This window comes from Panthera uncia, chromosome B4 (assembly GCF_023721935.1).
Source record: "Panthera uncia isolate 11264 chromosome B4, Puncia_PCG_1.0, whole genome shotgun sequence".
In the NCBI taxonomy this organism is placed as follows: Eukaryota; Metazoa; Chordata; class Mammalia; order Carnivora; family Felidae; genus Panthera; species Panthera uncia.
The window spans coordinates 5,575,980-5,603,314 of NC_064809.1; the positions used below are offsets into that span (position 1 = coordinate 5,575,980).

Sequence of the window (27,335 nt, forward strand, 5' to 3'; positions counted from 1 at the left end):
TTGAGTACCTTCTGTGTGTCAAGCCCTGGCTGGATGTGGAGTCTCAACAAATCCAATGGTGGGACCTCCTATTTCATTCGGAAAAAAAGGAAAAACGAAAGGACCCAGTGTGGAACACACGTGCATGCATATGCACAAGTGCACACACGCACAAGCACATGCACGAGCACATATACACATGTACAAGCGCACACATGTTCACACACAAGTGCACACATGTACAAAGCACGCACGAGAACATATACACATGCACAAGCATGCACACGTGCACACAGTGCACATGTGCACAAACACACGCACAAGCACGTGTGCACACACAAGTGCATGTTCATGCACACTCACAAGCACATGCAAGAGCACATATACACACACGTGCACACACACAAAGCACACATGAGCACATACACACACACACACAAGTGCACACACGCACAAAGAAGATCCGAGCACATATACACGCGCACAAGCGCACACACAGAGCCAGAGGAAAGGAAGAAAGATGAAAGGATATGGGGTTTAAGGAAACAGAAGCTTTGATACAGAGAGAGAAAGTTTGAGGTGGTAAAAACTAGAAAAGATTGAACGAACCCTCACGGGTCAAAACAAAAGGAAAATTTATCGGAGGAAAGCCGCCCAAATCTTTCCACTCTGTGGAAGTCAGAACAAGGAATTCAGATGAGACAAAAAGAAACGAAGAAGCACATTTGAATTGTGTGGCGAGGAAGTCTCGTTAAGCTTTAGTTTTTATCCAGGTTGCGCGTTCACCAAGTTTCAAGAGTCGAACTTTACCCCGTGCTCAGCCTCTCCACCGGCCCTTTTCCTCCTTCCTCAGAGGCCGTCACTCTCTCTGCTTTTACCGCCTATTTCTGCTTTGTCTTCTCGTCTTTGGCACCGTGCTGGCCTCCCTGTGCAGAAGCGGGGGCTCTCCTCGCTCCCCACAGCTTCCACCTGGGTCCTGGCTTTGCCATCCTGTGTCTTACGCTTTGGTCAGGTTCACGTTAAGTTCCGTGTTTAGCGGACCGGGACTGTGTACATGCTGAGCCGTGCAGTCGAACGCACTAGTTGTCGATTTCTGCACGACCGATGACCTCACCGCTTAGCTGCTTAAACCCACAGACAGTTATCATCTCGCCGTGTCTGTGGTCAGGAGCCCAGGTGTGGCTCACCGGGGACTTTGATTCACTCCCACGCCGCCACGAAGGCTGCTGGCTGGGGCTGCGGTCACCTCACCCCAGGGAGGGAGGGGCATTTGTTTACAGACTCCCTCGCGTGGCTGCAAGCAGGACGCGTCGACTCCTTGCTGCCTGGGCCTTTCCAGAAGGCAGTTCACGACGCGGTAGGTGCCTCCCCTCAGAGAAAGAAAGAGAGAGCAGGACAGAAGCGGGAAGGGTCTGTGTTATCTTCTGCTGCGTAACTGTAACGTATTTATCATCTCCGGGTTTTTGTGGGTCAGGAGTCTGGCGGTGGCCGCGCTGTGCCCTCTGTGGAGGATCTCAGAGCCGCAATGAAGGAGTCGGCCAGAGCTGCCTCCGAGGCTTGACCAGGAAGGGATCCATTTCCCAGCTCATCCAGGTTGTTGGCAGAACTCAGTGCCTCGTGGTTGCAGGACTGAAGGCCTCAGTCTCTTGCTGGCTTCCTGCTGGAGACCACCCTTAGCTCCTCCGGGACACCCACATGGCCTTGTCATACGGGGCTCCCCAGCGTGGCTGCTCGCTCCGTTGAAGCCAGTGATGAGAGGGAGTCCAGCAAGACGGGCGGGCCGCTGCCATCCTGACGTGATGTAATCGCACTCGTTCCGCCACCTTTGTGGTGTTCTCTGGGCCAGAAGCAAGACACAGGTGCCACCCACGGTCAAGTGGAGGGGATCGCACAGGACGTGAACACCAGGAGGTGGGGATCACGGGGACACCGGTCGACTCTGCCACAGGCTCACACAAGGGTGGGACTATCTAGAGGCTGGGTAATTGTGGGCTGTTATGGACTAAACGGCGTCCTCTCCCCTTACCCGTTCATATGTTGAGGCCCTAATCGTGCATGTGACTGAATTTGGAGAGGGGGTCTTTGGGGAGGTGATTAAGGTTAAATGAGGTTGTGAGGGTGGGGCTCTAATGTGATAGGACTTAAGAAAATTCTTTTTAATGCTTATTTATTTTCGAGAGAGAGACAGTGCGAGCAGGACAGAGGCAGAGAGAGAGAGAGAGAGAGGGAGGGAGGGAGAGGGAGAGAGAGGTAGGGAGAGGGAGGGAGACACAGAATTGGAAGCAGGATACAGGCTCTGAGCTGTCAGCACAGAGCCCGACGTGGGGCTCGAACCCACAAGCCGTGAGATCATGACCTGAGCCAAAGTTGGATGCTTAACCGACTGAGCCACCCAGGCGCCCCAGGACTTTTATAAGAAGAGGAACAGACACCAGAGAGTTCCCTCTCTCCACTCTGTGAGGACACAGAAAGAAGATGCCGTCTACAAGCCAGGAAGAGAGCCCTCCCCAGAAACCCACCCTGATGGCACCTTGGTCTTGGACTTCTGGCCTCTAGACGTGTGAGAGAGAAATAAATACCTGTTGTTTAAGCCATGCAGTCTGTGATATTTTGTTCTGGTAGCCTGAGCAGACTAACACAGGGACCATTTTAGAGACAGTCTGCCATAGATACTATTATTATTATTATTATTATTATTATTATCATCATCATTATTTAAACGTTTATTTATTATTAAGATATAGAGAGAGACAGAGCATGAGCATGGGAGGGGCAGAGAGAGAGGGAGACACAGAATCCGAAGCAGGCTCCGGGTTCCGAGCTGTCAGTACAGAGCCCGACGCGGGGCTCGAACTCACGGACCGTGAGATCGTGACCTGAGCAGAAGTCGGACGCTTAACTGACCAAGCCACCCAGCTGCCCTATGCCACGTGTACCATTATTACTTTGTCTTTTGAAATGATTTTAGAAATATAGCAAAATCGTAAAAAAATAGTACAGAGTTCACATTTACTCTTCCTCTGATGTTAAGCCTTAGGTATTTTTCTTTGTTGACACAACTTTTGTTTTCTCTGAAATTAAACCAGACTTGATATTTCATTTTTTTAATGCATCTGTCACTTCACTCATGAAACTCCACATTGTTCCATCACATCTCCCCTTCAGACATTTAGAGACCTGAGGTGTTCTGTTTCGTGTTCCTAAAGAGGTCCTCTCATTGCCTTCCAACCTGTTCTGTTCTTGACCACCTGAACTCTGTCGTGGGGGTGATGGCTGTCATCTTGGGATTTCTCTTCACCAATGTCTCCGGGATTCCCTTACTCTGCTGTAGGATTATCTGTTTCTTATATTTCCTGATTTCCTCTTTCTCAGCTTATTCTCTCAGCTTGTTGGAGGATTCTCTGATACCTTCTTGAAACTTGTGCATGGGAGGTATTGGTTTTTACTTCCCAAAACTTTTGCACGTCCAAAAATGTCTATACCCCGTCCTAACACTTGAGTGATGTTTTGTCTGGGTATACTAGCTTGGGTTGCGAATACTTCTTCCATCCGGATTTTGAAGACATTGCTCTGTGACCTTTTATCACCTGGTGGTGTTATTGAGAGATGTGATGTCATTCTGATGCCCGGGGTTTTGAAGAAACCTGTTCTCCATCCCACATGGAAGACTCTAGGATCTCCTCTTGTTCCTGGTGTTCTGAAATTGTGCGACAGTATTTCTTGGGGCGATGTTCTTTTGTTTTCTTGAATTTTTGGTAATATCTTTTAACCTTCACATGCATTACCTTTGATTTTGATAAATTTCCTCGAATTACTTCCCTGGTGATTCTGGCTCCTCTCTTGTCTCGATTACTTTCTGTATTTCCTAGTATTCGGGGGTTGGACCCACCGGACTGACCTTCTGATGTTCTCGTCTTTTATTTCCTTTGATCCATCTCTTTATTTTATTTGCCTTCCCTTATAGGATATTTCCTCAACTTTATGTTTCAGTTCTCCTATTGTTTTTCGTGCGTTTCATTTTCAAGAATTCTTCGCTATTGTTGTCCTTCAAGTGTTACTCTTACATAGCATATTTTCTTGTGTCTTGTTTAACTCTCTTATGCTGTTAGTGATAGCTTCTCTTTTGGGAGTTTATTTTGCCCTTTATATGTAGACTTTGTTGTCTCTAAATTGCCTTTTATTCTTTTTTTTTTTTTTTGATTTGGCCTCTGTCTTTCTTATTAGAGGTTTTCCTCAGCTATCTCATAATCTGTGATTGTTTTCTGACGACCTAGATCAACCCCGACTTTGATAGAGATCTATGCATGTGAATGGAGCATGGTAGCTGAGCTTTAGAGAAGGGCCATCCAGCTGCGTTGTTGAGTTCGGGAACTCCCTTGGCTGTCCTGCTCTCCTGTCTTCTTGGCTGGAGCAGATTCCACAGAAAAGTCGATGGATCTCTTGTCTGGGGTAAAGGCCTGAGTCTGAGTTCTGAGAGCCAGAGAGAGAGAGAGAGAGCTGGGAAGGTCTCAGCATCTGTATATATGCACTTAATCCCTACCGTGTAGGCTCTGGTATCTCCCAGATACTAACATGCAGGGAGGAGTGACTTCATAGAATACATAGGAAAAGGAGGCTGCTACTGCCATTTCTGTAGGACTGTTAAAGTCTGCTTAGCTTATTTGCATTAAGTGCCTTTCAGTGTACTCCTTGTCTTTGGTGGTAGGTGGGATTCAGCAAAGACCTGAGTGATTTTGACTTTGACACACTCTAGGCCTTCCCCATCTGCCTCCCTGTCTTACATTTGGAAGCCTGGTTTCCAGAGAAGTGTTGTGTCTCCACAGTCTGCTTGCTGATTCACAGGGCAAATGACAAACCATTGATGGCTTGGGGGCTTGAATGTTTTTCTAATCTGCCACTTATTTCCTGGAGTAGAGGGGGAAGAACTAAAATATGTAAATATCTATCTAAAAATATCTGAAAATGCAGGCGAGACCTACAAGTAGCCAGCTTACCGGTATCAGCTTCAATGAGCAATACCATTTCTCTTTCTGGTTGTGAGCGCAGCTTGGGGACTGGTTGTATTATGTGCCAGGGGCACCTGCTTACTCAGACACTCATAGTCAATATATGTGCCTCTTTATTGCGACTGGAAAACACACTGGGCAACCTGTTGAAGTAAATGAATTTAGCTCAACAGCTGATTGAGAAAAGAGGAAGTTACAGTTGAAAACCCAGGAGGAGGAAGAAAACTCGGGTTGCTTCCAAGAATGGAGACAAGTTTTATAGTCTTATTTTCTCAACAGTTAATGATGAGTATGCCAGAACAAGAGTGACTGAATACCTGAGAATGTTTTTCTCCAGAAATGCATCTTTCAGTCCTTCTTCTCATGAATATTTCCCGGAGGACTTCCACGCCCTAGGACAGAGCTGCAGTCGTTATCATCGACACCACTGAGGCGCTGTCTGTCAAAGCACGGTGCCGACTACAGCCTTTACAGCCACCCTTTTGCTTGCCTCCCTGTTTTTCTTAGCTATCATGACAGGTCTGAATGAACCACCGTAGTATTTCCCTACCTTTCTCTATCAGTAAGATGCAGACTTGCTGGAATCCCCAAGTTGTAAGACCTTCCAGCTCAAGAGACACAAAAAATTACTAGATATTAAAATCACCCCATATCAAATAGCTTTTGATAGTGATATCATTTATGCTCTGGGAAGGTAAATGCTAATATTGTCACATTTCTATAAATCATAAATTAAGAATCATCACCTGTGCTAGGACCCAACAATGAATTCTCATTATCATTTGCTAGATTGTAATTCCTTAGCTAAAACACAAGCCTTTTTTTCCTTAAAAAGTTGATTTTTAATAATAAACATTATTGAGATATAATTCACATACCACAAAACTCACCCTTTTAAAATATACGATTCAGTGGTTTTTGTACAGTTACAGAGTTGTGCGGCTACCACCATAATCTAATTCTAGAACATTTTCATCACCTCAAAAGAAATCCCCCCATCCTCCCATTCTCCAGCCCTAGGTAACCACTCATCTACTGTCTGTCTCTAGATTTGCTTAGGCTGGATATTTCATAAGAATGGAATCATATAATAAGTGGTCTTTTGTGACTGGATTCTTCCACTTAGCATAGTGGGTTTTTTGTTTGTTTGTATGCGTGTTCTTTAAATGGTTCACAACAAAGCATCTTTATTTTTCACAAAATTTTCCATAAAGTCAATGACCCGTGTAGGGAAGGAAATTTTTTCCCTTCTTCCCTTCTAGGTTCTTCGGCTGGCTAATAATTAAGTTGACAGAAATCAGATTAACAGTAGAAGAACAAATTTAATTTCATACATACAGGAGCCCATAAAAATTTGAGTCTGCAAGAAGTGATTAAAGCAGACAGTTTTTATACCCCTTAGAAAGAGAAAAAATAAATTTGTGATGGCTTTACAAGACAAAGGGCTTAGTAAATTAATGAAGAAGTAACAACAATTGTGTATATAGCCTTCTTGGCCCTAAATTCCCTATCTCTGGTGATAAGGATATCTCTCTTCCTCCTGGTAGAGAGAGGGTACCTTTCACATGGGAGATTTATTTCCTGCTTCCATGGGGGACAGAAGAGGGTCAGAGTATCCTTCTTGCACTGGCTGTTTCTTAAGTCACTTTAAAATAATCAGTATTGGGGCACCTGGGTGGCTCAGTCGGTTAAGCATCCGACTTCGGCTCAGGTCATGATCTCACGGTCCATGAGTTCGAGTCCCGCGTCGGGCTCTGTGCTGACCACTCAGAGCCTGGAGCCTGTTTTGGATTCTGTGTCTCCCTCTCTCTCTGACCCTCCCCCGTTCATGCTCTGTCTCTCTCTGTCTCAAAAATAAATAAACGTTAAAAAAAAAATAATCAGTATGGCATATTTTGGGGTGGCATATTCTGTTCCCCTTCACCCAACATCACTCATTTCTCTGTCGTTGAAAATTCAGTTTCTGCAGGTTTGTTATGAAAACATCTCCAGGCATCACTATTTAGTGCTTTAAGAATGGGCTTTTTCAAAATTCCCTCTGCTTCACTTTTTTCTAACCTGGGGAGGCTTTCAGTACACAAAGAGAGTACTGTGTTCCTCTCTGCTGTGTAACAAAAGAATTTCATTTTAATGAACTGTAAATAATAATGTTGATATTTGGTCCAATTGATTACAATAGGATTCCATTCAAAGTGTCCGAAGTTTAAAATAAAGGGCTTTAGTGTCCTACACTGCCTTTAGGAAAGGCACACTCTGTATCAGGGATGTTAGGCTTGGGCAAAGGACAATGACCATATTGGTTATTCTTGTAAACTGCCTTAAGAGTGGTATTTCTCAAAGTGTGGGCATAGCCGAGCATATCAGAATCACGGAGTGGCTGCTAAAAGGCACATTTGGAAACCTCCTTACCTGCTGAATGGGAATCTGTGTGAGGCCTTCCCATCCAAGTTTGAGCACCAACCTTGAAGTCTTTGAGGACTATTCTTAGTCATTGTCATCCACAACCCAAGAACCTTAGCACCTCTTCCTTCTAGGGTTTTGTACTTACAAACCAACACAGACAAAGAACACGGCAACAAATAAACCCAAACAGAAAGAGAGAGAGGACTAAGAAATATAGATTCCTTATGAGCAATGATGGGGCGGTGGACTGGGAAACAAATGGGAATTTCACACGTACCTCCAAGAAATCAAATTGCCGTGTATGTGCTTGCTTTACATTTTATTTACAACTCTAAACCCCTCATGCAAAACTCTTGGGTCTAAATGCATTTCAGAGTTTGGATTTTTAAAAATATTCCAGAATGTTAATAGGACTTATTTCCCCCCGGCAAGGTCTGAAGAGGCCTCTTACAAAGTAAGTGCACTAAAATTTCTCTAGTAAAGACATGTTTACTCTATGATCTAGCCATTTCACTCCTAGGTTTTTTCACTCCAACAGAAACAGGTACACATATGAACCCACAAGCTAGCATGAACACGTGCTCATAGCAGATTTACTTGTCCTGGTCCCAAACTGGAAACAAGCTGGAAATGACCATCAAATTTAGTTTTAGAAAAGTCACTCTAGGGGTGCCTGGGTGGCTCAGTCGGTTAAGCGTCCGACTTCGGCTCAGGTCATGATCTCACGGTCCGTGAGTTTGAGCCCCGCATCGGGCTCTGTGCTGACAGCTCAGAGCCTGGAGCCTGCTTCGGATTCTGTGTCTCCCTCTCTCTCTGCCCCTCCCCTGCTCATGCTCTCTCTCTGTCTCAAAAATAAATAAAACATTAAAAAAAATTGAAAAAAAAAAAAAGGAAAGTCACTCTAGGAGTACTATCAAAAGTCAGAGAGTGAAGATGGTAAATTTTATGTCATGTATATTTTATATTAATAAAGGATGTCTCTTTTCCTCCTGGTATAGGGAGGGTACCTTTCACATGGGAGATTTATTTCCTGCTTCCAGGGAGGACAGGAAAGGGTCAGAGTATCCTTCTTGCACTGGCTGTTTCTTTTTTTTTTTTTTTAATTTTTTTTTTTAACGTTTATTTATTTTTGAGACAGAGAGAGACAGAGCATGAACAGGGGAGGGGCAGAGAGAGAGGGAGACACAGAATCTGAAACAGGCTCCAGGCTCTGAGCTGTCAGCACAGAGCCCGACGCGGGGCTTGAACTCACGGACCGTGAGATCATGACCTGAGCTGAAGTCGGACGCTTAACCGACCAAGCCACCCAGGCGCCCCGCACTGGCTGTTTCTTAAGTGATTTTAATTTTTAAAACAATCAGTATGCCACATGGCATATTTTGGGGTGGCATATTCTGTTCCCCTTTGCCCAATGTGACTCATTTTTTCTGTCATTGAAAATTCAGGTTCTGCAGGTTTGGTATGAAAAAATCTTCAGGCAATCATTAAGAGTGGTAAAGCTGTAGGCACAGTCTTGGGAAAAAGTGATGAAACCCTGGACCAAGGGAAAGGCGGCTGGGATAATGTGATGAAGGATTCAAAGGCATGAGAGATTTTTGGGGGAGTCGTTAGGGTTTTCTATACAGTATCATATCATCTGCAAATAGTGACAGTTTTACCCGTTCCTTACTGATGTGGATGCCTTTTATTTCTTTTTCTTGTCTGATTGTTGTGGCTACGGATTCCAGTACTGTGTTGAATAAGTGTTAAGAGTGGGCGTCACTATCTTGTTCTTGACCCTAGAGGAAAAGCTCAGTTTTTCCCCACTGAGGATGATATTAGTTGTGGGATTTTCATATGTGGTCTTTATTATGTTGAGGTACATTTCCTCTAAGCCTACTTTGTTGAGGGATGTTATCATGAATGGACGTTACTTTATCAAATGCTTTTTCTGCATCTGTTGAAAGGATTGTATGGTTCTTTGTTTCTTTGTTTCTTTGTTTTTTTTTAATTTTTAACTTGTTTCATTTTTTATTTTTTTAAATTTACATCCAAATTAGTTAGCATATAGTGCAACAGTGATTTCAGGAGTAGATTCCTTAGTGCCCCTGATCCATTTAGCCCATTCCCCCTCCCACAACTCCTCCTGTAACCCTCAGTTTGTTCTCCATATTTATGAGTCTCTTCTGTTTTGTCCCCCTCCTTGTTTTTATATTATTTTTGTTTCCCTTCCCTCATGTTTATCTGTTTTGTCTCTTAAAGTCCTTATATGAATGAAGTCATATGATTTTTGTCTTTCCTGACTGACTAATTTCACTTAGCATAATACCCTCCAATTCCATCCACGTAGTTGCAGATGTCAGGATTTTATTCTTTTTGATTGCCGAGTAATACTCCATTGTATATATATATATATATATATATATATATATATATATATATGTATCTTCTTTATCCATTCATCCATGGATGGACATTTTGGCTCTTTCTATACTTTGGCTATTGTTCATAGTGCTGCTATAAACATGGGGGTGCATGAGTTCCTTCGAAACAGCACACCTGTATGCCGTGGATATTTGCCTAGTAGTGTAATTGCTGGGCCGTAGGGTAGTTCTATTTTTAATTTTTTGCAGAACCTCCATACTGTTTTCCAGAGTGGCTGCACCAGCTTGCATTCCCACCAACAACGCAAAAGAGATCCTCTTTCTCTGCATCCTCACTAACATCTGTTGTTGCCTGAGTTGTTACTGTTAGCCATTCTGACAGGTATAAGGTGGTATCTCATTGTGGTTTTGGTTTGTATTTCCCTGATGATGAGTATTGTTTAGCATTTTTTCGTGTGTTGGTTGGCCATCTGGATGTCTTCTTTGGAGAAGTGTCTATTCATGTCTTTTGCCCTTTTCTTCACTGGATTATTTGTTTTTTGGGTGTTGAGTTTGATAAGTTCTTTTTTTTTTTTTACATTTATTTATTTTTGAGAGACAGAGAGAGACCGAGCACAAGTGGGGGAGGGGCAAAGAGAGAAGGAGACACAGAATCCAAAGCAGGCTCCAGGCTCTGAGCTGACAGCACAGAGCCCAGCACGGGGCTCGAACTCACAAACCGTGAGATCATGATGTGAGCCAAAGTCAGACACTTAACCAACAGAGCCACCCAGGCGCCCCTAGTTTGATAAGTTCTTTATAGATTTTGGATACTAACCCTTTATCTGATATGTCATTTGCAAATATGTTCTCCCATTCTGTTGGTTGCCTTTTAGTTTTGCTGATTGTTTCCTTCGCTGTGCAGAAGCTTTTTATTTTGATGAGGTCCCAGTAGTTCATTTTTGCTTTTGTTTCCCTTGCCTCTGGAGACATGTTGAATAAGAAGTTGCTGCGGCTGAGATCAAAGAGGTTTTTGCCTGCTTTCTCCTTGAGGATTTTGATGGCTTCCTGTCTTACATTGAGGTCTTTCATCCATTTTGAGTTTATTTTTGTGTATAGTGTAAGAAAGTGGCCCAGGTTCATTCTTCAGCACGTCGCTGTCCAGTTTTCCCAGCACCACTTGCTGAAGAGACTCTTTATTCCATTGGATATTCTTTCCTGCTTTGTCAAAGATGAGTTGGCCATACGTTTGTGGGTCCATTTCTGGGTTCTCTGTTCTGTTCCATTGATCTGAGTGTCTGTTCTTGGGCCAGTACCATACTGTCTTGATGGTTACAGCTTTGTAGTAGAGCTTGAAGTCTGGGATTGTGATGCCTCCTGCTTTGGTTTTCTTTTTCAAGATTGCTTTGGCTATTTGGGGTCTTTTCTGGTTCCATACAAATGCTAGGATTATTTGTTCTACCTCTGTGAAGAATGCTGGTGTTATTTTGATAAGGATTGCATTGAATATGTAGATTGCTTTGGGTAGTATTTGACATTTTAACAATATTTGTTCTTCCTATCCAGGAGCATGGAATCTTTTTCCAATTTTGTGTGTCTTCTTCAATTTCTTTCATAAGCTTTCTATAGTTTTCAGTGGATAGATTTTTCACCTCTTTGGTTGGATTGATTCCTAGGTATTTTATGGTTTTTTTTTTTTTTTTTGTGCAACTGTAAGTGGGATCGATTCCTTGATTTCTCTTTCCGTCGCTTCATTGTTGGTGAATAGGAATGCAACCGATTTCTGTGCATTGATTTTATATCCTGCAACTTTGCTGAATTCATGAATCAATTCTAGAAGTTTTTTGGTGGAATCTTTTGGGTTTTCCATATACAGTATCATGTCATCTGCGAAGAGTCAAAGTTTGACCTCCTCCTGGCTGATTTGGATGCCTTTTATTTCTTTGTGTTTTCTGATTGCAGAGGCTGACTTCCAATAGTGTGTTGAATAACAGTGGTGGGAGTGGACATCCCTGTATTGTTCCTGACCTTAGGGGGAAAGCTCTCAGTTTTTCCCCATTGAGGATGAGATTAGCATTGGGTTGTTCATATATGGCTTTTATGATCTCGAGGTATGCTCCTTCTATCCCTACCTTCTTGAGAGTTTTTATCAAGAAAGGATGCTGTATTTTGTCAAATGCTTTCTCTGCATCTATTGAGGGGATCATATGGTTCTTGTCCTTTCTTTTATTGATGTGATGAATCACATTAATTGTTTTGTGGATATTGAACCAGCCCTGCATCCCAGGTATAAATCCCACTTGGTCGCAGTGAATAATTTTTTTAATGTATTGTTGGATCTGGTTGGCGAATATCTTGTTGAGGATTTTTGCATCCATGTTCATCAGGGAAATTGGTCTATAGTTCTCCTTTTTAGTGGAGTCTCTGGTTTTGGAATCAAGGTAATGCTGGCTTCATAGAAAGAGTTTGGAAGTTTTCCTTCCATTTCTATTTTTTGGAACACCTTCAAGAGAATAGATGTTAATTCTTCCTTAAATGTTTAGTAGAATTCCCCTGGAAAGCCATCTGGCCTTGGACTCTTGTTTTTTGTGAGATTTTCTATTACAAATTCGATTTCCTTGCTGGTCATGGGTCTGTTCAAATTTTCTATTTCTTCCTGTTTCAGTTTTGGTAGTGTATATGTTTCTAGGAATTTGTCCATTTCTTCCAGATCGCCCATTTTATTGGCATATAATTGCTCATACTATTCTCTTATTATTGTTTTTATTTCTGCTGTGTTTGTTGTGATCTCTCCTTTTTCATTCTTGATTTTATTTATTTGGGTCCTTTTTCTTCTTGATCAAACTGGCTAGTGGTTTATCAATTTTGTTAATTCTTTCAAAGAACCAGCTTCTGGTTTCATTGATCTGTTCTACTGTTTTTTTTTTTTGTTTTGTTTTGTTTTGTTTTTTGGTTTTGATAGCATTAATTTCTTCTCTAATCTTTATTATTTCTTGTCTTCTGCTAGTTTTGGGTTTTCTTTGCTGTTCGTTTTCCAGCTCCTTAAGGCGTAAAGTTAGGTTGTGTATCTAAGATCTTTCTTCCTTCTTTAGGAAGGCCTGGATTGCTATATACTTTCCTCCTATGACTGCCTTTGCTGCGTCCCAGAGGTTTGGGGTCATGGTGTTATCATTTTCATTGACTTCCATGTACTTTTTAATTTCCTCTTTAACTGCTTGGTTAGCCCATTCATTCTTCAGTCTCCCTAGTATTTGTTACCTTTCCAAATTTTTTCTTGTGGTTGATTTTGAGTTTCATAGCGATGTGGCCTGAAAATATGCATGGTATGATCTCGATCTTTTTGTACTTACTTAGGGCTGATTTGTGTCCCAGTATATGGTCTATTCTGGAGAACGTTCCATGTGCACTAGAGAAGAATGTATATTCTGCTGCTTTAGGATGAAATGTTCTGAATATATCTGTTAAGTCCATCTGGTCCAGTATGTCATTCAAAGCCATTGTTTCCTTGTTGATATTTTGATTAGATGATCTGTCTATTGCTGTGAGTGGAGTGTTGAAGTCTCCTACTATTATGGTATTACTGTCGATGAGTTTCTTTATGTTTGTGATTAATTGATTTATATGTTTGGGTGCTCCACATTTGGCGCATAAGTGTTTACAATTGTTAGGTCTTCCTGGTGGATAGACCCCTTGATTATGATATAATGACCTTCTGCATATCTTGATACAGTCTTTATTTTAAAGTCTAGATTGTCTGATATAAGTATGGCTACTCTGGCTTTCTTCTGTTGACCATTAGCATGATAGATGGTTCTCCATCCCCTTACTTTCAATCTGAAGGTGTCTTTAGGTGTAAAGTGGATCTTATCTTTTCTTTTATTAATGTGGTGTATTACCTTGATTGATTTGCAAATATTGAACCACCTTGCAACCCAGGAATGAATCCCACTTGATCACGGTAAGTGATTTCTTAAAATGTATTGTTGTATTTGGTTTGCTAATATTTTGTTGCAATTTATGCATCTATGCTCATCAGAAATATTGGCCTATAATTTTCTCTTTTTTTGTCTTTATCTGGTTTTGGTAACAGGGTGATGCTGGCCTCAAAGGATGAATTTGGAAGCTTTCTTTCCTCTTCTATTTTTTTGTAATAGTTTGAGAAGAATAAGTATTAATTCTTATTTAAATGTTTGGTAGAATTCTCTTGTGAAGCCATCTGGTTTTGGACTTTTGTTTGTTGGGGGTTGTTTGATTTCTCCTTCAATTTAATTGCTGGAATTCAGTCGGTTCAAATTTTCTGTTTCTTTCCGATTTAGTTTTCAGAGGTTATATGTTTCTAGGATATTATCTAGTATCACTAATCACCAGGGAAAAGCAAATCAAAACCACAATGAGATATCACTGCACACTTGTCAGAATGACTGATATAGGGGTCCCTGGGTGGCTCAGCTGGTTAAGTGTCTGACTCTTGGTTTTGGCTCGGGTCATGATCTCATGGTTTTGTGAGTTTGAGCCCTGTGTAGGGCTCTGTTCTGGGAGCCCAGAGCCTGCTTGGGATTCTCTCTCTCTCCCTCTCTCTCCGCCCCTCCCCCACTCGCACTGTCTCCATCTCTGTCAAAACAAATAAACTTAAAAAAGAATGGCTAATAGAAAAAAAACCCACAAGAAACAACAAGTGTTGGCAAGAATGTGGAGAAAAAGGAACCCTTGTGCACTGGTGGTAAGAATGCCAGTGGCACAACCACCGCAGAAAACGGTGTGGAGCTTCTTTAAGAAATTAAAAATAGAATCAGTGTTTGATCCAGTAATTCCATGCTGGGTATTTACTCCAAGAAAATGGAAACACTAATTCAAGAAGATATATGCACGCCTATGTTTATTGCAGCATTATAATAGCCAAGGTATGAAAGCAGTCCAAATGTCCCTTGAATGATGAGTGGATAAAGATGTTGTGTGTGTGTGTGTGTGTGTGTGTGTGTGTGTACCCAGTGGAATATTACTCAGCCATAAAATAATGAAATCTTGCCATTTGCAACAATATGGATGGATCTAGAGAGTACGATGCTAAGTGAAATAAGTCAGAGAAAGATAAATACCATATGATTTCCTCACTTGTGGACTTTAAGAAGCAAACATGTCAAGAAATAAAGAGACAAACCAAGAAACAGACTCTTAACTATAGAGCACAAACTGATGGTTACCAGAGGGGAGGTGGGTAGGAGGATGGGTGAAATTAGTGAAGGGGATTAAGAGTACACTTATGATGATCACTGAGAAATGTATAGAATTGTTGAATCCCATTGTACACCTGAAGCTAATGTAACACTGCATGTTAATTATACTGGAAAAAAGGTGCACAATTTAATGATTTTTGGCATATAACATTGTTAGTCTTTTAAAGTTGTAAAATAGATGTAACATAAATGTTCCCATTTCAACCATTAAGTCAACAAACAAAGGCATGAGAGAAACAGAACGGACAAAAAAGTGTGGCTGCTTTTTGTGGGGAAAGGGAATCCAATTTGGGCCATTCGGCTGATGGCAGAGTCATTTCCTTGAGAGGAATACAAGAGAAAATGCAGAAGTGGAAAATCTCATGTGGCAATGACTCACGTGTGATTGGGTCTGGAGCTTAGAACAAAGGTCTGAGCTGTAGATAACGTTGTTTGGGGAATCCTCAAACAGGAGATGGAAAGTGAATCTGAAAAGGATCAAAAAGAAAAGAAAGAATGGAGGACAGGGATAGAAAGTCCACCTGAAGCCGGTGAACAGCCCAGCTTCCTTGCTGGCTGCTCGTTCCTTGTGCCCACGAATTGTTCTCATAAATAAAATGAGGAATGCTACGTTGTTGCAAACAAAGCTATTAAGCCACATTATTATGCAAAAACCTAAATACTTAAACACTACTCCAGCACACACTGACTTCTCATTACAACACAAATAACCTCGTTAAAAAAACACATAGACACAGCATCAATATGTGATTGGTTTTATGTTGCAAGAAGCCGGATTTCTCCCATACACACGAATCCCTGAACTTTCCTTCTCCGCCGTCTCCAGTTATCATCTTTGGTGCCCCAAAGAAGAGAATATTTCATCTGAGAGCATTTGTCTTATTTGGAAAGCTGACAGTGACAATATCAAAGAACCAGTCTCTTCTAAGTGGAACTAAGGGAGACCAAATTCACATCAAGCTCCACTCAGAAGACCTTTGCTAGGATGTGGCTCTTGCTTATCTTAGGACAAAGGACCCCTCAGGGCCAATAGATGAAGAGCGACTTTAGACTCCCCAGCGTCCTGGCAGAACCTAAACTGACATTTAATGTTAAGAGGATTTTGCTAGTGGTCATCATTAGTTTTTGTTTTTTTTTTCTATTAAAGGCAATTCTCAAACCATCTAAGAATTAACTGCTTACTTAAGAGTAAATCCTGCTTCATTCATCTACTCATTTAGAGAAATATTTACTGAGTGATTACTGGATGCCAACTAGCATACTAGGTGCTGGGGTAAGTATATTTATATTAATAGCACTTTTCTTTTTACCTTTTCCTATAAATAAGCCCCCAGGTAATTTTCTCTTTCCATTGAAATAGACCTTCATATATAATTGGGTGAATTTAAAACAAACGAAAAGGCTCACAAGCTCCTTATGAGTCTGTCTACCAAAAATTTAGCAGACATGGAAAAACTCTACAGGTTTGTGGTAAGTTTTTGAAGCTCTAAGACATCTGCTTGGGTTAGTACTAGACTGAAGAGGTATCTCAATGAATTCCCTCATCAAGTATGTTTGAGATAAACCTATGGAAGAGAGTTTTATCTATGGCGTGCCTGGTTTCTTCTGTCACAATAGTACACATCATGTGGCTTCCAGAAAATTCCTCTCTCTATGCACTCATGAAAGAATAGCCGTGGGAAAGGCAAATGATATCTTAGCATTACAAAAACAGCAGTGACCTTGAGTGCCCTTGAAAGGGTCTCAAGGACCGCCCCAGACCACACTTTGAGAACCCCTGCCCTCATCTAATCTCCTTGTTACATACAAGGAGGCTGGGTCTTACAGAGAATACGTTAACGCTAGGGAAGATTCCAGATGGTTTGGCTTAAGTTTCCAGTCAGAAACCTGGGAAGTATACCCAAATGACCTGTCCTGTTCACTGTCGTTGCAAGGACTGTCACAATACAGCACCAAAACTGTTTTGTTTTAAATAAAACGGAAGGGGGGGCGCCTGGGTGGCTCGTTCGGTTAAGCGTCCGACTTCGGCTCAGGTCATGATCTCACGGTCCGTAGGTTCGAGCCCCGCGTCGGGCTCTGTGCTGACCGCTCAGAGCCTGGAGCCTGTTTCAGATTCTGTGTCTCCCTCTCTCTGTGACCCTCCCCCGTTCATGCTCTGTCTCTCTCTGTCTCAAAAATAAATAAACGTTAAAAAAAAAATTAAAAAAAATAAAACGGAAGGGGAAAATCCACAAACACAATAAATTCTGCAGCAGGCATACTGAGCTGAATTAGGATGTCCGTTTGAGCTGCCGCACAGCAGGCATCATAGAGAAGAAATATGGAAAATAGAACCACCAAATGTCACCATTTATCACATTTCCTGAGCCTGAAATGCAATTCATGACATAATGCCAGAGAAAGTTTCTCAAGTACTGGCTGAAAGGGTGATAGGAATATCAAGAGAGGGCACATCAACTGGCAATCATCTGGAACTTTCTAGATACAGTGGAGTTGTTCTGAAATGTAGATGCGTTTCCTTCTCTAACTGGACCTTATTTTGTCTTCTCTAAGTGAATCAGGTTATCTTCTTGTTCCCCTAGAGATGATGTCCTTTGTATCCTGCCAGATGGTCTGAATCTTCTTTAAATGGGTCATAGCCTTGTTCCCTTAAGCAACATGGTGCCCAGAAAGGCCGGTCCGGTGGAGAAGCCTGCCAGCCTCCTTTCAGCGTTCATTTTTTTTCAGGCTCTGTGTTTCATGGTTCTGGGTCACGAGTCATCCGCCTCTCCTTTTGTGAATATAGTGACGTGATGCTAATTCTCTTCCCCAACAAAATAATTCACAACGGAGGCAAAGCGAACACTTCTCAGGTGAAGAGCTACTTCTTCCCTGTTCCTCCTTTGCGTGCATTCTTCCCGACCGTCGCTGAACTCAGATGGGCCCCAGGAAGTTGGAACCTGCCCCCTATCTCTTCCCCAGGAGGACACAGCGAGGATGCCTGCAGCTGCTCACCACTGCTCCTACCCCAGCTCCAGGAGCCTCCCCAGCAGCTCCATGCAAAAGGTCATAGGGCGGGAGGCTGTGGGGAGCACGGCCCTTAGCATGGTGTTTTTGAGTTTGATCCATATCGTAGCCTGTGTTGGACTTCATTCCTTTTTATTGCTGAATAGTATTCTGTTGTATGAAGGCCCCCCATTTGTGTATCCTTTAATCACTGGGTGAACATTTGGATCGTTTATACATTTAGGCTATTACAAGTAATGTTGCAATGAAGCTTTGTGTGCAGATCTTTGTGTGGACGTATGTTTTCATTTCTCTTGGGTAGATACCTATGACAGGAGCTGCTAAGTCCTCTGGGGGCTGTATGTTTAACATTTAACCGCCAAACTGGTTTTCAAAGTCAGTGAGTTGTCATATGTTCCTGTCGGCAGTGTCTGGTGGTTCTGATTTCTCCGTATCCTTATCAACACTTGTGATTGTCCATCCTGGTAATTTCAGCCTCCCCGGCGGGTACAAAGTGCCATCTCCTTGTGGTTTCATTTGCATTTCCCTAAGGATCGAGCATCTTTCTCGTGTGCTTATAGACTATGTGTCTTCTTTAGAGAACTGTCCGTTTAAATTCTTTTCTCATCTTAAAATTAGGTCGCCTTTTTTCTTGTTAAGTTGTAAGAATTGTTCATATATCCTGTGTGCTATGCCCTTGTTGGATATAGGCTTTGCAGATTTTTTTTCCAGGTCTGTTGGTTGTCTTTAGACTTACTGTTGCCCGAAGCAACATTAAGATTGATAAACCCAATTTATGAGTTTTTTCCTGTGTCATCTGATTTTTTTTTTTTGGTGTTGTTGTTGTTATGTCGAAGAAGTCCCTGCCTAACCCAAGGTCATGAAGATTTACTCCCATATTTTTTTCCCCTGAGTTTTGTAGTTTTATTTTTTCATTTAGGTGTAAGATTTATTTTCAGTTATTTTTTTTGTGTGGTGTGCATATTCATCCCTTTGCAGGTGGGTGTCCCTCGCGTGGGAATATGCTGAATCCCTTCCTGCGGGCTGACTTTCTCATTTAAAGATCCCTTTGTACTCCCTGGCCAGCCTCAGGCCATTGACAGTGCTTTTGGCAGTCAGCTTTGCCCTGGAGCCTGCACTTGCCCTTTCTTCCTTTTTTGGCCCAGGGTGTCTAGAGACAGGTTGAATAACCACCCTGGAGTTCCGCCAGAGTCACAAGATGAGGAAGGGCAAGAGGTACACACAGGAGACAGAGCAGGGTGGGGGGTGGGATGCAGAGGAAGTTCAACATCATGTGGTTTCACTGGCTCAGCCATGCTTAAGTGCCAGTTCAAGCAATTGAGACTTCCCAAGAGCCTGTCCCTTCCCCTCCAAGTCATTTGTTTATTCCTGTCTGGTGGGCTTGTCTGGCCGTTTCCCCAGACTCATGAACACAGAGCAGGCAAGCAGTTCCAGGGGCGCAGCATCCAGTGTGAGCCAGGCTGTAGCCCTAATCAAGCCATCGGTTGTGGCAAAGGTCTGGCATACGTGGAGGATGCCGAGTTGAGTTTAAGAAAGGATCACCAGGGGGCGCCCGGGTGGCTCAGTTGCTTGAATGTCTGACCCTTGGTGTAGGCTCAGGTCACGATCTTACGGATTCATGAGTTCGAGCCCCACATCAGGCTTTGTGCTGACAGCTCAGAGCCTGCCCGGGATTCTCTCTCGTTCTCTCTCTGCCCGTCTCCCACTCGCGTGGTCTCTGTCCTTCTCAAATAAATAATAAATGAATGAATGAACAAATAAATAAATCGTTAAAAAAAAAAGAAGGGATCACCAGATTTTGTGAGCTTCTCTTGGCCACTTACGGAGGAAATGAATTTGCATGTGGGGTTAGGTGCACATCACAACTGAAAGAGAAAACAGTGTCGAGGTTGAAAGCAGGGACTGGAGACAGATCACCTCAGTTGGAACAGGGGCTCAGTCATGGCGGGCAATCTACGTGATATTGCCATAGCCACATTTTCTCTCCTGCTTTCGTCTGCAGCCCAGTGGCCTTTTCGTATGCTATGTAGTTTATTTATTATGTTTATAGTTTACTGTCTGACTTTCTCATCCCCTCCCCTTTAATGACAGAAATCTTTGTTTTTGTAGTTGTTTTTTAAAAAAACTAATGTTAATTTATTTTTCAGAGAGGGAGAGAGAGAGTGAGAGAGCGAGAGAGCAAGGGGCAAGAGAGAGAGAGGGAGAGAAAGAGAATCCCAAGCAGACTCCACCATGTCAGTGCAGAGCCCGACGTGAGGCTTGAATTCATGGGCCGTGAGATCACGACCTGAGCAGATAGCAAGATAGCAGATAGCTTAACTGAATGAACCACCCGGGTGCCCCATAGTTGTTTCTGATGTGTCCCAAGAACCTAGAAGACTTGAGACATATAGTAGATGGCCAATAAACATTTGTCAAATATGATTAATAATAGTATCAACCTTACTGTATTGTTGTAAAGATTAAGTGAGTTACTGCTATAATATGTTTGGGGCAGCACCTATGGCGTACTAAGTGCTATATAAGACGTAAGTGTCTTATGTCTTGGCTGGCCTGGGACAGTCCTGCTTTTGACCCATTTCCTGGAGTAATGGCTAATACTGTTTCCTTTCAGTTAAAAAAAAGAAAGGTTTGTTTTAGATACAAAACTATATGGTTTTCCTACATGTAAGTGTTTTTACTCATTCATTTAAGAAACTTTAAAAAAATTTAGCTACTATTTACCGGGTACCATGTCAGATGCTAACAGCAAGGGCCTTACCTCCTTCCCTTCGAGAACTACGGTTTATGGACTTTGCCTGGAGGACTTAAGAGCATGATTAAGCAGACGACCTTGAATCCTGAATTCATGGTGAATACTTATGATCGGACTTGCGTCCGTGTAGTTCTTTGCTGTTTTGTGGGGAAGTTTCTCGTTTCTAAGTTTATATAGCAACCCAACAAGGTGGAAACAATTACTGTGGCTCTCGTACTGATGAAAAACTGGGGTTCCGAGAGGACCAGTCACTTGGTAAGGATTGCACAGCTAGAGAGCATGTGGTTGAAGGCTGTGGTTCCCACACGTTTTCCAGCTGAGTAACAGCACTGACCTGATGAGCCAATAGCCCTTGATGGCTTGGACGCATTAATTCTGCATTGTTCTACAATAAGCAGTTTTTTCTTATTCTTAGGGAATGTGTCTGTTACACTGATTAAATGTAGGTACACATTTTGAATGAAGGACAAGGCAGAAGACTCTAATTCTTCTGATTTCTGATCTCGCCTGGTCAAGGCAGTAACGCGTTCTCAGATCCGGTCTAGGATGGTCCTGTCTGGTGGCCACTGCAGCTTTTCTCACGTTCCTCTGCCTCCCTCTAGTGACTGAATCCCAGAATTACTACTGTGTATCATATGTGTGCATTTTTTTTTTTTTTTTAATATATGAAATTTACTGTCAAATTGGTTTCCATACAACACCCAGTGCTCATCCCAAAAGGTGCCCTCCTCAATACCCATCACCCACCCTGCCCTCCCTCCCACCCCCCATCAACCCTCAGTTTGTTCTCAGTTTTTAACAGTCTCTTATGCTTTGGCTCTCTCCCACTCTAACCTCTTTTTTTTTTTTTTTTCCTTCCCCTCCCCCATGGGTTTCTGTTATGTTTCTCAGGATCCACATAAGAGTGAAACCATATGGTATCTGTCTTTCTCTGTATGGCTTATTTCACTTAGCATCGCACTTTCCAGTTCCATCCATGTTGCTACAAAAGGCCATATTTCATTTTTTCTCATTGCCACGTAGTATTCCATTGTGTATATAAACCACAATTTCTTTATCCATTCATCAGTTGATGGACATTTAGGCTCTTTCCATAATTTGGCTATTGTTGAGAGTGCCGCTATAAACATTGGGGTACAGGTGCCCCTATGCATCATATGTGTGCATTTTACATGGATGCATTTTACAAGCACACACATTTGCAAGGACACAGAAGCTACAAAAAAAAAAAAAATACACCCTGGCAACCTCTCTAAGGACCAAAAGAAACAAAAGGGACTTAAAATTTCAAAGAGTGGCGTCTGGGTGGCTCAGTTGGTTAAGCATCTGACTCTTGATTTCAACTCAGGTCATGATCTCACGGTTCGTGAGTTTAAGCCCTGCGTTAGTGAGCGCAGAACCTGCTTGGGATTCTCTCTCTGCCCCTCCTCTCCCTCCCTCCTTCCCTCCCTCCCTCCCTCCCTCCCTCTCTCTCTCTCTATCTCCCTCTCAAAATAAATAAATATTAAAAAAATAAATAACTTAAAATTTTTTTCAAAGATGAGTTGAAGTAGCTATTCTGTTTCCACTCTTTCTTCTACAGAGTTAACCAAGTTAAGACTTCCTTTCACTCTTTAATTCAGTGCGTGCTGTATTCTGACCACTTTTGTCCTTTTTCACTCCTTCCTGTCTTCCTCTCCCTATTCTTCCATTCCTTCATCAGGGCTTTTTTATTTTGTGTTTTATGTCTTCTGCCAGTCAGTGTTCTAGGCAAGGAAGTCAGGGACACCCTCGGGGCTCTGCTCAAGCCTGCTGGCAGCTCTCATGCCCAAAGGAATGGCTCCCCTCCATGCTAGAACATTCAGTTTCTAGCAACTTGTAGACCGTAAACACACAGAGGCAGGGCGGGGCAGGAATCTGGCTTCTCAATGACACTGTGATCACACAGACACAGGAATTTGCCACTAGTCACCTAGTCAACACAAGGCAAGACCACAGTCTAGGTGATCCCTTCTAGTTGGAAACCAGGAAAGGAGGGAAGGGGTTCTAGCACGTTCTCTGTACCAATGGATGTGAAGGGAAGAAAGTATTCTTCCTCTCCCCTTTAGAGTCTTCCCGCTGGACTCGGAATAAAATTTACGCGCGACAGATTAACAGGAGAAAAAGCCCCAAAGCTTTATTACCCGCGCGCAAAGACCCGGAAATGAAATTGAGACCTAAGGAATGACTGAAGCGTGTGGTTTTTATACTTTTTAGACAAAGAGACGGTAAATCTGTGAGGCATTGACAAGACAAAGGAAACTTAACCTTGAGAGCTTCCATTAGTGAGGAATTATAAACAGACTTTGGGCTGTGGTAGTAAATCAGTAAAAAGTAACAAGGGTTGTTCCTATAGCCTTGTGGGCTCTAAATAATCCTCCCTCTGGTGGCAAGGAGGTCTCTTTACCTCCTCAGGGAGGGTGCCTTTCACCGGGGAGATATATTTCCTGCTTTCAAGGGGACAGAAGAGGTTCTGAGCGTTGTTCTTCCACGGGCTGTCTCTTAGGTGGCTTTTATTTAAAATAATCAATATGCCGAAGTGGCACATTCCTGGAAGCTTACCCTCGGCCCCTACAGGTTCAAGTGGCTTGATTGCCCCACCCAATACCTGAGGAGTCTAGCTTAGCGTCCAGGTCCCCATCACTGCTCTGTTGCCCCTTGGAGCTGCCCAGTGTCCCTGGACCATGAGTTCCTGGATCGCTCCTATGGGACCTTTGATAGCCACAGAATCTGTCCCTGAAGGGAACTTGGGAAAGGTGTTGCATGAATGTTTCCTCTAGAATTGCAGGCAGTTTTAATCTGTGTGCTTCTTATCATTGTACCGAAGCACAATGTATTATAATCCAGCGTTTATCTTGCCTACTAGGATGGAAACAGGGACGTGTGGTAGGAGGGGTCTTCAGGACTCTATAATCTTCCAAGTGGGAGATAAGACACAAAGGTAATATGAAGATGAGACAGAAGATTCCAGGGTATGAAGGCAAACAAAACAAAATAAAAACAAACCAAAAAAACCCCAAAAAAACAAAAAAACAAAAAAACAAGGCAAGCGCTAATAAAAAGTACCTACTGATTCTGATGACCCAGGGACAATTTCTAGCCATTATGGCCACAGATCTAGCAGTAAGAATAATAAACACAGAATTCAGCCCTTTCCTTGCCAAGGTTAATTAAAGGCAAAACCACAACGGTCATCAAAGAGAGTATGGTATTATATGGAGACTGAGGCAGGCAGTAGGTAGAGGACATACTCAAATCTCACATAAAGTGTAGATAAAAAAATTCTCTCCAATGCCGCTCTCTTTGACAAAGGGTTCTGTTTTCCATATTCAGCAGATTTGCTTGTTCTGGGCAGTAGTTTTCCTTCTAACAGGTCTATGCATTAGGCAGCTCTAAACTGGCCTTTCCTCACCTTGACTTTCATGTTCTCCTTGTCTGTGCCTCGGCCCACGACCTGTGGCTTTGCCTGCCTTATTTTAGGCAGGTCTTCAAATTAAGTGTTAATTTCTCTGTGCAATTGACGCTTTAATGAGGGAACTCCCACACCCTGAAAATCTTTCTGATCTAGGATATTAACTAGACTTGTTAAGGTGATATATACACACAGACACACAATGTATCACAATATACACATCTGTCAACTGTCAATTATATCTTAATTTAAAAAAAGAGTCAGATTTTATGTCAATTATGTCTTAATTTTATTTAAAAAAATTTTTTTTTAAATGTTTTTATTTATTTTTGAGACAGAGAGAGACAGAGCATGAGCAGGGGAGGGGCAGAGAGAGAGGGAGACACAGAATCCGAAGCGGGGTCCAGGCTCCGAGCTGTCAGCCCAGAGCCCGATGCGGGGCTGGAACTCATGGACTGTGAGATCATGACCTGAGCCGAAGTCGGACGCTTAACCGACTGAGCCACCCAGGCGCCCCTGTCTTAATTTTAAAAAAAGAATCAGATTTTTAATAGCGACGTGTTAAGGGTGGGTGGGAAGACAGATGTTTTGGAAAAGTGAACTTGCCTGGTCTTTCAAATTACCCCTGGGAGGTGACTCAGTTCTTGGTTCTTTTCTTTCCAGAAGGACATTCACATCACATGATTTTAGAGGCTGATACCTGAGGCACCAGACTTTGAATGGAGGATGTGGGAGTACCGGCTGCTTTGTGCAAGTGTCCATGTTCCCTGTTGTGCCCATGGGAACAGTGACAGCTCCAGAACCTAAGGCAGCTGTTGCCAGTGAGACCCTCTGGGTAGAATGGTGACTCCAGCTTGGTGGCATTTGAATTCAGGCGTGTTGGCTTCCTTGTTTGCACACCCAGAGTGTCCCATCTTTGAGGGCAATTTGGTCATTTGTTTTGGGCCTTTGTAGCACCCAACACTTTTCATATTTTATCAAAGTGGCAAAAAAGCATAATGATAACTATGTCATTTGAAATTGAGATTGGTTTCTTTTTCTATTTATTTTTTATTAAAACAATTTTTAATGTTTATTTACTTGAGAGAGAGAGAGAGAGAGAGAGAGAGAAAGAGAGAGAGAGAGACAGAATGTAAGCCAAGGAGGGGCAGAGAGAGAGAGGGAGACAGAATCCGAAGCAGGCTCCAGGCTCTGAGCTGTCAACCCAGAGCCCGATGTGGGGCTTGAACCATGAGATCATGACCTGAGCCGAAGTCGGATGCTTAACCGACTGAGCTCCCCAGGCACCCCTGATCATCACCCTTTTAAATCAAATAATGTAGGTACCACAATTGGCACACAGGCCATCAGTAAATGGAGGGAATTATTTCCACATACAGCTTGTCCTCACTTTACTGCAGAGGCAGTTTTTCATAAATGGGAAAAGAAACCTTGACAACTGTGTATTGTAATTTTATGTATCATAATATCGTAATAGCAAAAAATTAGAAACAGCATGAATGTCTGTCAGTGGCATAGTAGTAGCATGTTCGCCCAATGAACGCAACACAAGAGTAAAAATTATCCAGAATGTCATCTCCGTGGAGGAGTGGAATTGTGAGATCATCATATAGATCTACCTCTATTATTATTATTTTTTATTTTCTTATTTTATTTTATTTTTTTAAATTTTTATTTATTTTTGAGACACAGAAAGAGCCTGAGTGGGGGAGGGTCAGAGAGAGGGAGACAGAAACCGAAGCAGGCTCCGGGCTCCGAGCTGTCAGCACAGAGCCCGACGCGGGGCTTGAACTCACGGACCGTGAGATCATGACCTGAGCCGAAGTCGGACGCGTAGCCGACTGAGCCACCCAGGTGCCCCTAGATGCACCTTTAATGCACATTACTCCCCCAGGTAGTTTTACCCATCTACACTCCTTCTAACAGCGTGTGATGGCTCCCACTTCCTCATATACCCACCAACACTTGGAGTTGTCGGATCTAGATTTTTTTTTGCCAATCTGATAGGAAATTCTTTTTTGTGATTAGAGAGGTTGGGCAGGTCTTCCTATTTTTATTTGCCATTTGATTTTCCTGTCTGCAACTAGCCTGTTCCGATCCTTGTTTCATTTGCCTACTGATTTATTTGTAACAGCTCTTTACATATGGGTGAGAACTTCTCAGCCAGTGTGTACTTCTTTCAGCGGATAGCTTGTCTTCACACTTTCACAATAAAACCCTCTTGTCATACAAAAGTTTTATGTTTTATATACTACAAAAGGTAGTCAAGTTGATAATTTGTTTTCTTTGTGGCATGTTTTATTTTGTGTGTGTTTGTGTTTATGCAGTCCTTTGCTACTTTTATGTCATAGAAATACTCCGCCATAGTCTTTTGAAAGTTAAAACAATTTTTTCATCCAAGTCTTTAATTCTTTTGTATTTGATTTTACGTATGGTGTGAGGTAAGGAACTAATGACAATTTTATAAATTAGTGGTCCTGTCACCATCTATTGAACTGCAAATTTTTACCCTCCTAAGGCAGTGGGCTGTGGGATCAAATTGCCTGGGTTCAAGCTCTAGCTTCACTTTCAATTAGGACTGTAATCTTGAAAATGCCACTCAATTTCTCTGGGCTTCAGTTTCTCCATCTGTAATACAAGAATAATAATAATAGTAGTTATGTTGTAGGACTTTTGGGGGTATTAAATGAGTTAAATCTAAAATGAGTTAAATCCAAAACACTTAGTGCCTATCATCAAGTTAAGACTCAATATGTGTTAGCTATTATTTTATTTCTAATTTCTTATGCCGTCCCTGCCATATATCAACTTTCCACTTGTGTCTTGGTCTAGATCTGGATTCTCTATTCTCTTTCTCTTTGTCTAGTTTTCTGTCTTTTCACCAATGCCCCATGATATAACTATTACAGCTGCATAATAACCTTATCTAATAGGGCAAATCTCCACCATATTCTTCAAAATTATATTCAGTAATTTTTGTCCTTTACTCTTTCCATATAGATTTTAAGGTCAATAATTCTAGTTCCCCAAGCAAAAACACCACCCCCCTCCCAACACACACACGTCAGTTCTTCCGGGAGTTTGGATGAAATGTGCATTTAATCTTCTGATTGATTTGTGGAGATTTGCCATCTTTATGATATTGATTTTTTCCCCTGTATGCGGACAGGAAAATTTAAT

General features: G+C 42.3%; 1 protein-coding gene and 1 pseudogene across 2 annotated transcripts in view; one reads left to right on the plus strand and one right to left on the minus strand.

Annotated features, from left to right (window-relative positions):
* Positions 1-27,335, plus strand: part of PFKFB3 (6-phosphofructo-2-kinase/fructose-2,6-biphosphatase 3) — a 952,670-nt gene that overhangs the window by 209,159 nt on the left and 716,176 nt on the right. The window lies entirely within an intron of this gene.
* On the minus strand, positions 17,543-18,072 carry LOC125918430 (nucleotide triphosphate diphosphatase NUDT15-like; annotated as a pseudogene).